The sequence below is a fragment of the Limulus polyphemus genome, unplaced genomic scaffold, assembly GCF_000517525.1.
Source record: "Limulus polyphemus unplaced genomic scaffold, Limulus_polyphemus-2.1.2 Scaffold103, whole genome shotgun sequence".
Classification (NCBI taxonomy): domain Eukaryota; kingdom Metazoa; phylum Arthropoda; class Merostomata; order Xiphosura; family Limulidae; genus Limulus; species Limulus polyphemus.
The window spans coordinates 732,089-746,007 of record NW_013665713.1 but is presented as its reverse complement, the minus strand read 5'-3'; the positions used below and the strand labels follow the sequence as shown (position 1 = coordinate 746,007).

Genomic DNA, 13,919 nt, shown 5'->3' with positions numbered 1-13,919 from the left:
CATTTGATAAACACGTTTAGATTGAATGGTAATTTATAATCAGTCACAAGAACGTCGAATCTGAATCACTTGAAAAAAACACGGGGGTGCTTAACTTTTTTCCAGGTGTATATATACTGTTCAAGGAAATCTGATTACTATAATACACCAGCTGAGTCTTGCAAGTTGGAAAGGAACTTTAGAGGAATCTTGCCGAGATTTTCAAAGAAGACTTGTGTAACATTCAGTTTTGGAGTATGGCAGATTTACCTTGTACGTGTTTGAGTATATGTTTGTAGTATATTATTATTATTACTTTCGTTTTCTTTATATTAAATATAACCGTGATTTTGTTCATAACAAACTGTTACTTTTTTAATACGGTGTTTTGGTTAGATTCCTGGGAAATTCCGCAGTTGTGTGACCTGAACAATTCATTTCCTTTGTGTAGAGTGGCGCCACCTAAAATAAACCAAACGGAAAACTGAAATAGCGGCAGCGACTGAGCAATGGCAGCCAAAATTGAAAATCCTTGTACATTTCACCAGTTCCCTCGAGCTACGGGAACTAATTCCTCTGTTTTTTATGATTGCATAAAAAAAGCAGCCGTAGCGATATCAGTATCATCAGTAGATTTTGCTTAAATATTTCTAGCACACCGAATAACAATAAAACCATTAAATACGTTTAAGCTCATGCAAGTTTACACGAGCGCCTTCCGCTCAAATTAATCAAACTTCACAGAGCAGGTTTGCAGATATTCTTCTAATACGTTCCTTGGCCTTACCTTTACCTGCTGAGTATAAAAATACGGAGAACTGTGTTTGTTTTATAAATTAAAAATTTATACCTTTCTCTGTGGAAAACGAAAATGAATCAGTATCTAAGAACTCAGTATGTAATAAATCATGTACATAGTTGTTTAACAAGTCATTAAATGCCCATATTCTAGGTTATTTTTTAACGATTATTAATTGAAGCATATGTATAAATACATCTAGATAATTAAAATATATATCATGATATTAGAAAAAAAAAAGGTTAGGGCTCCGAGAAATGTGGCTTTGAAAATTGTAAGAATTTTGATGTTTCGCTTCTAGGTGGTTATACTGCAGAGGCTCAGATGAAACCTTTGTTGCGAACAAGAGTTAAAAAGGTGACAAGCTGTACTGGATTAATAATAATTTTCATTGTACAGTGTAGTACTGATGAGCCCAAAGATGTTAGGTTAAATCATTACTGAATTGTTTTTACTTCAATCTCAGCACGTAATGGAAACATTCAGTCAGTTCGGGTCATGTTTTGGTGTAATTATCTATGACTATAATTGGTAACAAGAGGGAATCCTCAATAGCCGCGGCTGCAAACAGATCTTAAATCGCTCAATAGATGTAGCTATGAGCTAAAGGTTTGTACTGGAAAACAAGAGGGAATCCTCCATAGCCGCGGCTGTAAACAGATCTCAAATCAATCAAGAGATAGATCTGTGAGCTAAAAGTTTGTACTTGGAAAAAAAAAAACTCGGAGCCATTATATGAGCCGCTAAGTATAAATGAAAATTGAATCTGAGTAAACCGTGTGTGTTTATGTTAAACCAAAACCTTTCTGAACAAGACCCTCCCCAGTACGAAGATGTACTAACATAATTTATATTTGTCTCTGGTATCTACTAGTGCTAGCCTGTTGTTCGTTTTTACTACGGTAATATTGTATATATTTATTTATTACTACCATCGTTTCGCCAGTAGAGGCATACTGAGTTACTGGCGAAACCATGGTAGTAATAGGTGAAATATTTGTGAAACGTACAACTGTTTTTGTTTACCTTAATTTTGTAATTATGAAGTTTTACCAAGTACCGTTAGTTCCAAGTGTTTATTATATTATTTAGGAATTAGAAGTACAAATTACTGTTGTAGTGTGAGGGAATATTGTGTGAACATTTTCTTTAAGCCACATATCATGTTTGGAACATTAAGAAAATTTATCGGTTTTACGTATTAGTCACATATGTTATAACGTTTCGTGTCAGTCAAGAACCACTGTTGGCCTTATGGCGAAAAGCTTAAGCGTATAAAAGAGCGAGCGCTCTTGTAATAGTTATACTTCTCACAGTTCTGACGTTGTTAAATTATTTTTTATATATTTTACTAGAACTGATTTAAAATGTTCAGGTGTAATAGCTACGGTATTAAATGAGGGATCATTTGAAATCTATTTTTAATGTATTTGTCGTCAATTATTCGTAATTTATAGTTATGTTGGAGTACCAGTTTTAAAGCGCCAGAATATAGGCTTAGCATTTCCGTTCGTTCAATCAGTATAATATTTGCTTGTTAAAACAAAATGTTTTTGTAGAAATCATCAGGCAATTCTGAACACACGGTTATCCTGACAATAATATATAAGTGATAATTGTTTATAAAATACAAAGATTATATTAAATATGTGTCCCAGTAGAAAACACGCTTTATCTTTACAAGCGATGTGATTGTAGTATATGGCAGACATGTTTGTCTTTGTGTGGTACTTGCCCTGCACAGGCCCCACTCCTCCTTGTTCTGGAATCTATATGTGCAGCTGCGAAACGATGATGTCATCGCGCTAGAGCTCAGCTAAACGGGACGTGGAAGTATTCCCCAGAAATACAGTCATATATACATCTGAAGATCTTTACGTTCACACCAGACGGCCTGTCCCCGCGAGCTTCCTAATCAAGTAGCGAATGACATAAGAGAGAAGGATTAAATATATATTAACATCGTAGTTTATCTAAGCTTACCAAATCCGCTGTGTCGCAGGTACTTCAGCAGTAGCTAGCTAACTAACAACCGCCGCCTATTGGGCGTATCAACAGTACTCGCTGCGGCTCTCTCGTTGATGCACGGACTTATCCCAAAGAACTTGTCGTTCAACGCTGACTTAGTTTAGTTGTACTTTAGATGGTGGTCACTATGAGCACCGTAGTTCAGTTCAGTTTAGTGGACAACGGACAGCAGACTCAAGTCCAGAACCAACTAATGCCGCACTTGAATCTGTCTGATGATACTTTACTGTCGGTCTACTGTTTTATTAAGGAATTTATTGGGTAAGAGAAGCTATGCCTTCTTTATTGACAGAAACAGTAAAATAGGGTTAACAACTAGCTTACTCAATATTACTCGTAGGTTTGCTGTTACGATGTGTGTGACTAGCTGGAAGCCATGTTTCGTTAATATTTATTTTTAAACCTTATGATGGTAATGAAACTGTGGTTTTAATTAATTTATCGTTAATAATTAAATGCTGAATAAAGTTATCTTCATTATTTTGATAAATAATAGCAAGGAATTTTAACACGTACGGATATAATAGTAAGTGCTTGATCATTATTTTAATAAATGATAACCAGGAATTTTAACACGTACGGATATAATAATAAATGCTTGATATCTTACTGAAACTGGCGAGCTACATAAAAACGACCATACATAAGAAGTACTAATTCTTAAGCCTAATGTCGTTGGTAAACATTTTTGAAATAAAATCTTTCTTTATCTGACAATAAATAGGTTTATAAGGTGCTGAAGTAAAACTTTGTCGATTTTGACGTTTTATTAACGGTATTTTAAGCTATGAATTTCTCATGTATTAACTAATGTGATGCACATTAAGATTAAAAGTAATAACTATGAAATATCTTAATTTAGTAATCCTGTGAGAGTAAGGCGGTGAATCTATATTACCGATAAATTAATAGTCCGATTTATTAACACCAGAAAAATAAGTATTACTGACAAATTAATACTCTAATTTACCAACGCTGGGAAAATAGGATAAAACATAAATAATACTGATTTACTAACATTGGGAAGGTGATGTGTAAGATGGATTTATAATTCGAATATATTAATCTTCTGAATTTTCCAACATTCGAATGGTGTGGTAATATTCTTATATTTCTAACATAATCGTGGTATCTTCTGCGGCCCTAATATTTTTAAGACCATCCTAATAAACCTCAAAATTATATATGTATATATTTTCGGTCATCTTGGGATGTCGATCTGAAGATGATGTCGACTTTGACCCGGTGTAAACAAAAAACTGGTGGGTTTCATGGATGTGGATTGAGGAAAGAAGTCATTTAGGTAAGACTGATGTTTCTTTATAATAAAATTTCAGAAAAACCACCAGATGTAAAGTTAAAGACATCATCATCAGCATCTACATCTCCAGAAAGATTATAGCTGATCCACATCAGGTAATAGAGGTTTGTGGTCTTGATGTACTACGTATATTGTAATAACTTTGTTTATTACTAACGAGCACATTTTTTCAAATTATTACATTTATTTCTGAAGTATGAATGTCATTTATCCTAATTTTTTATGGATTATATTTTGGAAAATAGCCTCAACTGTATGCCTATTTTTTTATTATATTTTTTCTCTGAAAAGCCTGAATTAATATCCCCTATTTATTAACACTGTGTGGAAAGGGGTATTAGTAGATAACACTAACAACTTATCAGCACTTTCAGGGCTGAGATTTTATTGAGTAGTTATGGGTGATTTCTTTTCAGCTTAGTCCCAAGTTCCAATGCTTTAAAAAGTTGCTTGAGTGTTACAATTATAAAGATACACGTCGAAAAATCTTTAATGAAAAGGTGTTTTATTGAAACAATTTTAGGGTCGAGCGAAACATCTTAAGTTTCTTTCCTCAAAATCTCATTTGTAATTAGTGATCAGGCGTTCGTTCAAAGTTCGCGATCAGGTATTGTCAGATATTAGAAACCAAGAAAACGCACATCTCTTGTGCGTTTGTTTTAAAAATGTAAACTTCCTTGACTGCTTCGAAATCAGCATTAAGTAGTCCTAAAGTTCCTGCTATTATTACAATGGAATATATATATAAGGATGTAAGGTGGTATTTGAATATCCCAGGTTCCGGGTCCTTTGGTCAGCTTTGTGACAATACGGCATTTATATCTATAACAAGACGTTCTTGGCGAGCATCAGTTTTAACCTATAAAATTTGCCTAATAGAGTGGTGACGTATGTGAGAAATGTGGGAAGCACCTTGAATCCGGTTTATCAAGTGATGTCTAGTTTGTGCATGACAAGTACGTCAATGTTAAGGCTGTTTTGAATTTAACCATTTATAGTATATTGGTACGTGTACAAGGCAACATTTTGCAAATAAAGTTTAAATTTATAAGTGTACTCAAACTGTTACTGGGGTTTACAGCATTTTTTTTATCTGAATTAGTACCCCCCCATTCACTGAGATATTCTGAGAAGGTCCACAGTTATTTCACAATTTTGTAAATTGACAAGAATATGAAGTTACGAATTTCTCTTTAATTACAGTGACATTATAGCTTCAAAATGGTCGGGTCAGATATTACTTAAAAATGAAAAACGACAATTATCTCTTTAACTCACAGGACAGTTATAGCTTTTGGGCATATTTGATGTTTAAATAACAATCAATAATTATAGCCTGTTGAAAATATTAAGATGTCACACACACCACTAAAAGATATAGAATTAACACTAGCCAAACAATTACTATCTTTCAAGTGTTGGACACACAAAAGTTACTACGCCGCACTAGTTAATGTCAAACTTTATAACAATTTGTTTATAATTCGTACTTTTGAATTGTCAGTGTGTGTCATTAGTGATATATAAACCATTTTTGGTAGAAAATTAAGACAGCATGGCAGTTTATGTGCTATAAGTACATCCTGTAATTTACAACAGCAACAGCAACAAACACATACACACAGTGAAATCGTATTCCACGTTTTGGGATTTATTTCGAAGTATTGCGCTGGCAAGCAAACATGTACTGAAAGTCCTACCCATACATAAATAATAATTAATATATTTATATTTTATCGTTTCTGTAATGTTAACTTGTACTTATGATAGTCACCGTCGATTTAAAAATAAAAAGACTTTCATAATCAGATACTTTTGCAATTCTGCTTTTGGAAAAATTTGATGCAAGCCGAAGAGGAACGTTAAATCTAAACGATAGAAGTGCTGTGAAACATTTTCAACTAATCCGCGGCCCATAAACACCCTCAAGGGCCCTTTACCAATCATAAACCAAAATCGATATATTTCAATGAAAATTGGCTACGTATGAAACATATATTGGGATGCAGGGGAACGTCAGGTTGACCCCTACAAGGCCGTGGGTTGTCCACCATTGTTGTACTCAAAATATATTTCATTATAAAATGGCAAAACTATTTCCATGTTAGCACTCTTCAGTCAAATGCTGCTCCAATGTTTCAGAGTGTAGTGTAGAAGATGGACTTTATTTGAGCTATTATCATTTTTCTGGAGACCTTTTATTTAAATGACATTAAGAAATGTGATATTTTGAGTCATACTTTTCTGGTTTCAACTGGAGATGAATTCTTCGGTAGGTAAAGGTATGCTCAAATAAACCATTTACGTAATAGTTAATAAAGTTCCTGTGAAACGTCATACAGTTTCCTGTTCCCAAGCCTATCTAATGGAGAATCAGTCTGCAAAGATGATTTGACGTCATCGCAATATACAAAGTACTGTTGATTACTTGCCGAAGGGGCCAATAATTTTAAGAGGATTGGAATGAGTGTTTTTCATTTTCACAGAAAATGACTAAAACGTCTGTTTTTAAACTGGGCTTATTAGCTGAGTATTACGTAAATATCTAGACTTTTTGAAAACCTAGTTTCGAAAATGTAAGATCTGGCAGGAAGTTTAGTAACACATTTGTAAAACACTTGTGCTTTTATAGAATGTTTAAGCATGTAAATATAATGCTATGCTGTCCACGTTTTTTTCTGTTGTGGGTTTGGTAAATAACGATAACTTTATAAAAGTTCTTATTTTGTAGTAATTTGATTTGATGAGGGAAAATAAACCAGTATTATTTATACTGGTATGGTAGATTCGGTCGAGTACTATTAGGCCGGTCTTTATGATAATCTTACTGTGAGATACTAAAGAAAATATAAGGTTGTTAAGAATAAAGAAATAGGAGATAGTGTTTCAACCAGCTTATGTGTTGGAAACAGCATTTAGCTATAAGACTGACCAATCATAAGCAGTTTATTACTATAAAACTATTAATAGCATTAGTGTGATTCTCCTTCTTCAGAAATAACATTAACTTACGTGATTGCTTTGGTAAAGTTTTTTTTCAATGCAGTTGTTAAGCATGTCTAACGGTCTTTTAGGATGTGCAGTTAACTATACAAGATTGTTTAATTTCTATATAAATGTGCTCATGGCTGCAAGAAGTTTAATTCAGTTTGACAACTTCTCATTGTGTTGTAGACGTTCACCTCATGATCGTGACGACATCAATCTCCAGTTTTTACTCTCACGGTATTTAGTAGGATACTTATTTTTTGTTAACTGAATTCTTGTTAAGTAATTTGATATACAATGTGTTAATATGTTACATTACTCTTGGGCCATTCACAGTCCTCTTGAACGAGTAAAATGGTTTAGCATATAGTGAATTTAATTTTTCATTTGAAAGATGCATACACTCGGTTCAGTTGCGAATGCAGCCCGAACCACATTTGTAGCTGAACTGTGGTTAGTGTCAGTTTTGGAGAACTTTTCAAAAGGAATAGCGAATTTAAAACTGAATTTCATTATGCGTTTCTAAGAAAATATACAACGAAACAGTATGATTTCATGTTCAATAACTCCATGGGTATAAAAACAATAAAATTTCCATAATTCATTGAAAATCTAATTTAGGCCGACTCGACGAAGATATATATATGTTATGAATGTCATCATTGTGGGAGTTTTGCCACAAATCTCACAGGTTGTCCATTTTACTTATACTAAATTTACATCCTATTTGTATGAATCGGATCAAAAACGACCACACAATAAGTGATGTTACGATATGAATTAAATAACCGACATAATATGAATAAGCATGTAAGTTTTGTATTAACATTTGACACCTCCATAAGGAGTGGTTACCAGTAACCTGAAGTGCTTCGTATTTGTACATCCTCATTTCTCCTTATGATTGTGTTTAGGTGAGGTTTAGTTAAAGCAAATAAGAAAGAGAGAAAACGTGATACTATGTTTAATACTAATCACAAAATGAGCACAGTAGATAAGTCAGCACCATGTTTGTATGTGCATTTATATTCAAAAATATATATTTAATCGTACTTTGATTGAAGTCCCTAACGATTCTAATTTATAACTCAACAAATTAGATGAATGTAAGTATAAGTTCGTGTATCTGAACATCATTAAGCGTAACGTAAGCCAATAAAGGCCGAACGCAGCCCATTAGTTAGTGTGCTTGACTGTGGATCCGTGGTTCACGCCCCGTTATCAAAATATAATAATAAAAAATAGAGAAATCGCGCTAAGTGTTATGGAACAATGGGTGAGCTGTAAGAGTGACAGTCAAATCACAGTTTAATTAGAGTAGTCTAATAGTTGGTGGTGTTGATTAACCTTACCTCTAGTCTGTCACTTCAAAATTAGGGACGACTAGTGTATATAGCACTTGAGTAGGTTTGCGCGAAAATTCCTAGAAAATAAAATAAGTTAACGGTATTCTGTTTACTTCCACGTACACGAATACTCTTTAAAACGGTGATCAATACATTAGTAGCTTTCTTCACTAACTGCACTGTTTGCTAGAATGCTAAAAAACATTGGAAGTAAAAGTGCTCATTATTATTTTTCGAAAAAAAAAGTTTACTGTACTCAATAAAAGTTTGATAATGCGTTTCACAACCTAGAAAGTTTCCTCGTACATGATGCGTTGCTGTCGTTGTTTCTAAGTGTGCACGTCGAGCATAAGAAATATTTTGGCGCTATTTCTTATTGTGAAATAATTATCACTACCAAACGCGAAAACAAATCTAATGAGTTGTTCAAACAATTCATTATTTCACTATGTAGTTTGATATTTTTTTAGCTATAAACATCGTTTATCTTTTCATTTTGTATATCACCAAAGCCGTCATGGCTATTGATTCTGATATACTAGTTAGTTACTTTAATATAATTTCAGAATTTAAATACATCAGGTCTTACCTTATAAGAGAATAAAGTGTATTATTATTATTAATCATTCCACGTGTTCTTAAGTGTATCTTTCGAAATGTCACATTTTATTTACATCGCTGTTGAACTTTAATAGGACCTGAAATTTGCTATCGCGCGAGTTTTTCGTTTACCTTTTGCCTAAGAACTCCAAACCGTACAAACTAGATGTGAAAAATATTTAATAAGGGGTTTACATAGCCGTGTTAAGTTCAGATAAAGAATCTCGGTGTTGAGATAAATTAGTGATGTGGATATTCATATCCTTTATTGAATGTGTATTATAATTTGATGTTTATCGTAATAATAAATATGGAGAAAAACAAAATACCTTGTATATTTCGACGATTCAGGGTAATAAATGGGAATTTTTTAAACTAATCGATACTAAATACGTAATTCAATATTGATCCTCTAAACTTAAGCCAAAAAATATGGACATAATTGATTCAAGACTGTGCTAAATTCAGTCATATCGATCGGTCCGAAAGACAATGACTGTACTCGACAGCATCATAAACTTATAATCCTTACGTTCAGACATTCTATTTATATATAACCAAAACACAAATAACTCTCACGTGTGGATATGAATATATATATAGTTACCCTGAGAAACAATGACTGTACTCGACAGCATCATAAACTTATAATCCTTACGTTCAAACATTCTATTTATATATAACCAAAACACAAATAACTCTCACGTGTGGATATGAATATATATATAGTTACCCTGAGAAACAATGACTGTACTCGACAGCATCATAAACTTATAATCCTTACGTTCAGACATTCTATTTATATATAACCAAAACACAAATAACTCTCACGTGTGGATATGAATATATATATATAGTTACCCTGAGAATAAAACTTGTATATTATTGTAACAAAATTATTTCCGGATTAATTCTTTTTTCTTCGGCACCTACATCAGGTTCAGTATATGTCGCCATATTGGAGTTTGTATTTCTCTCGTTCGACCCAAATATTTAGAGCGTATGGTTATTGTTTTTACTTCTCGACTTATAATTACCATATCAATAAGTGTCTTGAATGAACCGGATTTGAAATAACTACACTGGCTAGAAGTTATTTGTTGAAGAGTTAGAGTGTATAAAATGTCTTTCACTGAACCATGACTTGTTAGTGCGATTAGCTACTTAAAGGGCAATAGTTGAAATTTTCGTATCTTTTGAAAAATATCCAATGTCTCTCAAAATGTGTATGTTACGGTGTATATTTATATGTATCCAGTTGGACATGTGCATGTGTTAAAACATATAGAATTCAACAATGAAGCCGTTTGCTATGCAGGATTTTTCTTCTTCTTCTTGTTAGATGTAATTCTCGTGAATTGTAGGTTTGGCTAAGGTTAAGGAAAATGCTTGTTTGAATGAACTTGTATACGTTAAGGTATATTCAGCTAATGTTGTAAACAAATGAATTACATTTATGAACACACGATTCCTTTTTAATAATATAAATGTGTAAATAATATAAATTGGTTAAATTAAAAAACAAACGCATCATTAGAAATAAGATCTTTTAATTAATAGAAATAAACTACTGGGAATCAAAATTAACCCATCAGAGAACTTTACTCGTTGAATCAAGACCCTGTAGATCATCAGTCAACAGGACCATAACCTATTAACTCAACGTTATGGCTCTGTAAGCCTGTAGTCAACATTGTGATAACATTAACTTAACCCGTTTTATCAGAACAGCCAATCACACTTAACGTTACATACTGCATTTCTTCATCTGAGAAAAGCTCCGCATCCGTCAGCTTTTGTCATATCCCTACCTCTAAGATATCTAGACAGCAGAAATATATAGCTTCACAATGCAAATGAAAAACTTTAACCATGGTGAATGATACTGGGTTCAAATACTTGCTGCTTTTATTACAATTGACTTACTTAATCTAGTTCACACAATAACAACCGCTGATTTTATTACAATTAACATACTTATCTAGTTCACACAATAACAACCGCTGCTTTTACTACAATTGACCTACTTAATCTAGTTCACACAATAACAACCGCTGCTTTTATTACAATTGACGTACTTAATCTAGTTCACACAATAACAACCGCTGCTTTTTTGTTCATCAAACAAAGATACATGATAATGTGACAAGTTATATTAGTATACTGCATGTCATAAAATAAAGTAACTCGTTAATAAGATACTAAAAGAAAAAGTGGCATTCCAGTCATAATCCTTGCTGAAGTAATAAGATTGTGATATGGTTGGTCATGTGAAATGGCTCTCTTTTCACCACATCTTTTATAACATCATAATTGAAGCTTCATTTCCTATATTAGGTGTTTGGAGTAATGTAGTGCTTAAAATGGATCATTCTTCAGAATGTCTTGTTTATCGTAATTGAATCTTCATTTCCTATATTAGGTGTTTGAAACGGAGTAATGTAGTCATTTACATAGCATTGACGTGAATAGCTAATATTAAATATGCATCTTAAATTTATTTGTTTAAAGTGACACATTCAGTTTGACATAAAAGTTTATATCTGGATTAATAGTTGTTGTGCTATTATCTATATATTTTTGAAGTAATAATGAAAATTCTAATATGCAATTTTTGGTAATAAACAAAATTAGCTCAACAATCAGTATGCCCATGAAAAGAATCTTGTTGGCTGTTTCAACAATGCGCAAGAGTCAATACGTTATGATCCTGTTGGATATCAATCTACAGGACCACAATGCGTTGAAACAACGTGTTGTAAAGATGTCATGTGATTGGAAACTCTGCTATCATTGTTTTATTGGGGGTGGGGGTGTTTTTTCGGCAGTGCATTATTGTCCCGTTGTCCTGTCTTACACGGTCATTTTCGGAATTTCTGACTCATTCGTTTCAATGACAGAATAAAAAGGGGGATTTTTACCCAGCTAACGTTTTTTGCCGAATTTTTAGTTGGCGTACCGTGATATAGTCACGTAGTTAAGGAAAATTGTTTTATCTCTGTTTTAGTGTGGCGCTCACTTTATCTATGGACTTTGAAATATGCAAGCCGGTGGAGTTTGTCACTGTATTATCCACGCTAACATTTTAGGAATTATATACATTGCAAAGTAACGAGCATTCTCCCAATTCCAGACTTTTTTTCTTCTTTTGCCAGCAGTTTTCGTTAACGATCACTATCTGATCTCAAGCGCTATCAAGGGGGCTGTTTCAACCCCTCATTATCATTCTCCTATATCAAAATGTGCGGATTAAATAAAGCAATTGGATAGTATGCTATAGATGTGGAATTATAAAAAGTTTGCAACGCATACTGTTTACAACAAATCTAAGGAGCAGAAGAGAATTATCATTACTGTGATCAAACAACCTACCTATTAGGTCACAACTATATAGTAACTTTACTGTTAATGTAGGTAATACCGACTACAAGTATGCAGTTTCATAAAACAAAAAATCGTGGTGATTAGAAAATATTGGCTCACTATTAGGATGTTCTCGCGGTTAGAAATACATCTTCGGCCATCATCCCAATAATATCTCGCGAGGTTTGACCTGCTTGGGAGATTTAGATCAGTCCTCAATTTATGCGCTAAACTAACAATGCAAGATTATCATCATAACGGTGTGTGTGTGTATATAGCTTACAAACTATTGCTTACACTAATTGTTAATAGACGATCAAATCAGCACTATAAAACAATAATGAACATTACCGTTATCGCCCCAGGTTGTCAACTTATTGTCTGTGGTAATAACATCCAAATGCGTTGGAGATATCTCACCTATCAGATAAAATTCAAAAGCCGATGTCAATCTAGTCAGCTGTCATGGAAAATCATAAAAAAATCAGTCAAATAAAGGTACGAAGCTGAGTGCTGACACCCACAACGTCTCAGCTTCTACTGCCTTTCACTGTCTATAGTCAGTTGTTGGAAGGCAGTTAACCTGAAATTTCTTAAAGTAGAAATGAATTGAAATGAGGCCACCCTGATATTTCTACTAATTAAACTCCCAACCTCCACCCTTACAAAAATATATTAAGTAGAACTATAAGATATTGAATAGAATTATATACCCTACCTTAAAAGTTCTTATATAGTCCTAACTCCGAACCTCCTCCCTTCATCCTGAAAATCTATTCAAGTATAACACTGGAACACCGAGACAAACCCAGCTACTTGAAGTTAATCTTTCCGTCCCTGTTATACTGAATATAATTACCTGAAAATTTGCTGTTAGCTACTTATAAGCTAAATTAACTAACTCCCTTTATATTTTATTTATAAGATATTTTCATTAATCGATAGTTTAGTTTCTAAAATATTTTTTGTATTTATTAAAAAAGTAAGTAAGGTATTTTTTAATTGCCTGTCTTTATAGCGTTATCTTTCAGTTTATTTTTTAATAATAAAACATTATCAATAAAAAATTATAGTTATTAAATTCTGTTAAGAACCGTTTTATTTGAGACATAATAATACCTTTTAACATGATACACAGAATAACACTATTAGGTGTGGGTAGACCAAGAATGGGAAAAATTAAATTCTCTTTTTTTATCAAAAATAGTCAACCGCACTGTACCTTCTATAAAAGTAATGTCCAAATCTAAATAATTAGCATGGATCCAATTATTATTATTAATTCTTTCTATTGTAAGTTCTGTTAGATATATTAAGTTTTGTTTAAAAATTCATATTATTTATAGATATTAAATCATCTATGTAACGGAAAGTGTAAATGTATAAGCTAGGATTTAAAGTTTGCTTCATAAATGAGTTTTCATAAAAAAACAAATACAGGTTGGCCATATTTGAAGAGAAGTTCTTTCCCATTGAAATACCCACAGTTTGTTTA

General features: G+C 32.9%; 1 protein-coding gene across 3 annotated transcripts in view; it reads left to right on the top strand.

The window, feature by feature from the left end:
- The window catches only part of LOC106470366 (protein bunched, class 2/F/G isoform-like), a 159,396-nt gene that overhangs the window by 122,049 nt on the left and 23,428 nt on the right, over positions 1-13,919 (top strand). For 2 of the 3 annotated variants that reach the window (XR_002613194.1, XR_002613193.1), the window contains one exon: positions 4,032-4,109. The exons of the other annotated variant lie outside the window; for it this stretch is intronic. The gene's annotated coding sequence lies outside the window, so the exon portion shown is untranslated. The remainder of the gene's footprint in view (positions 1-4,031; positions 4,110-13,919) is intronic. 3 annotated transcript variants of the gene reach the window in all.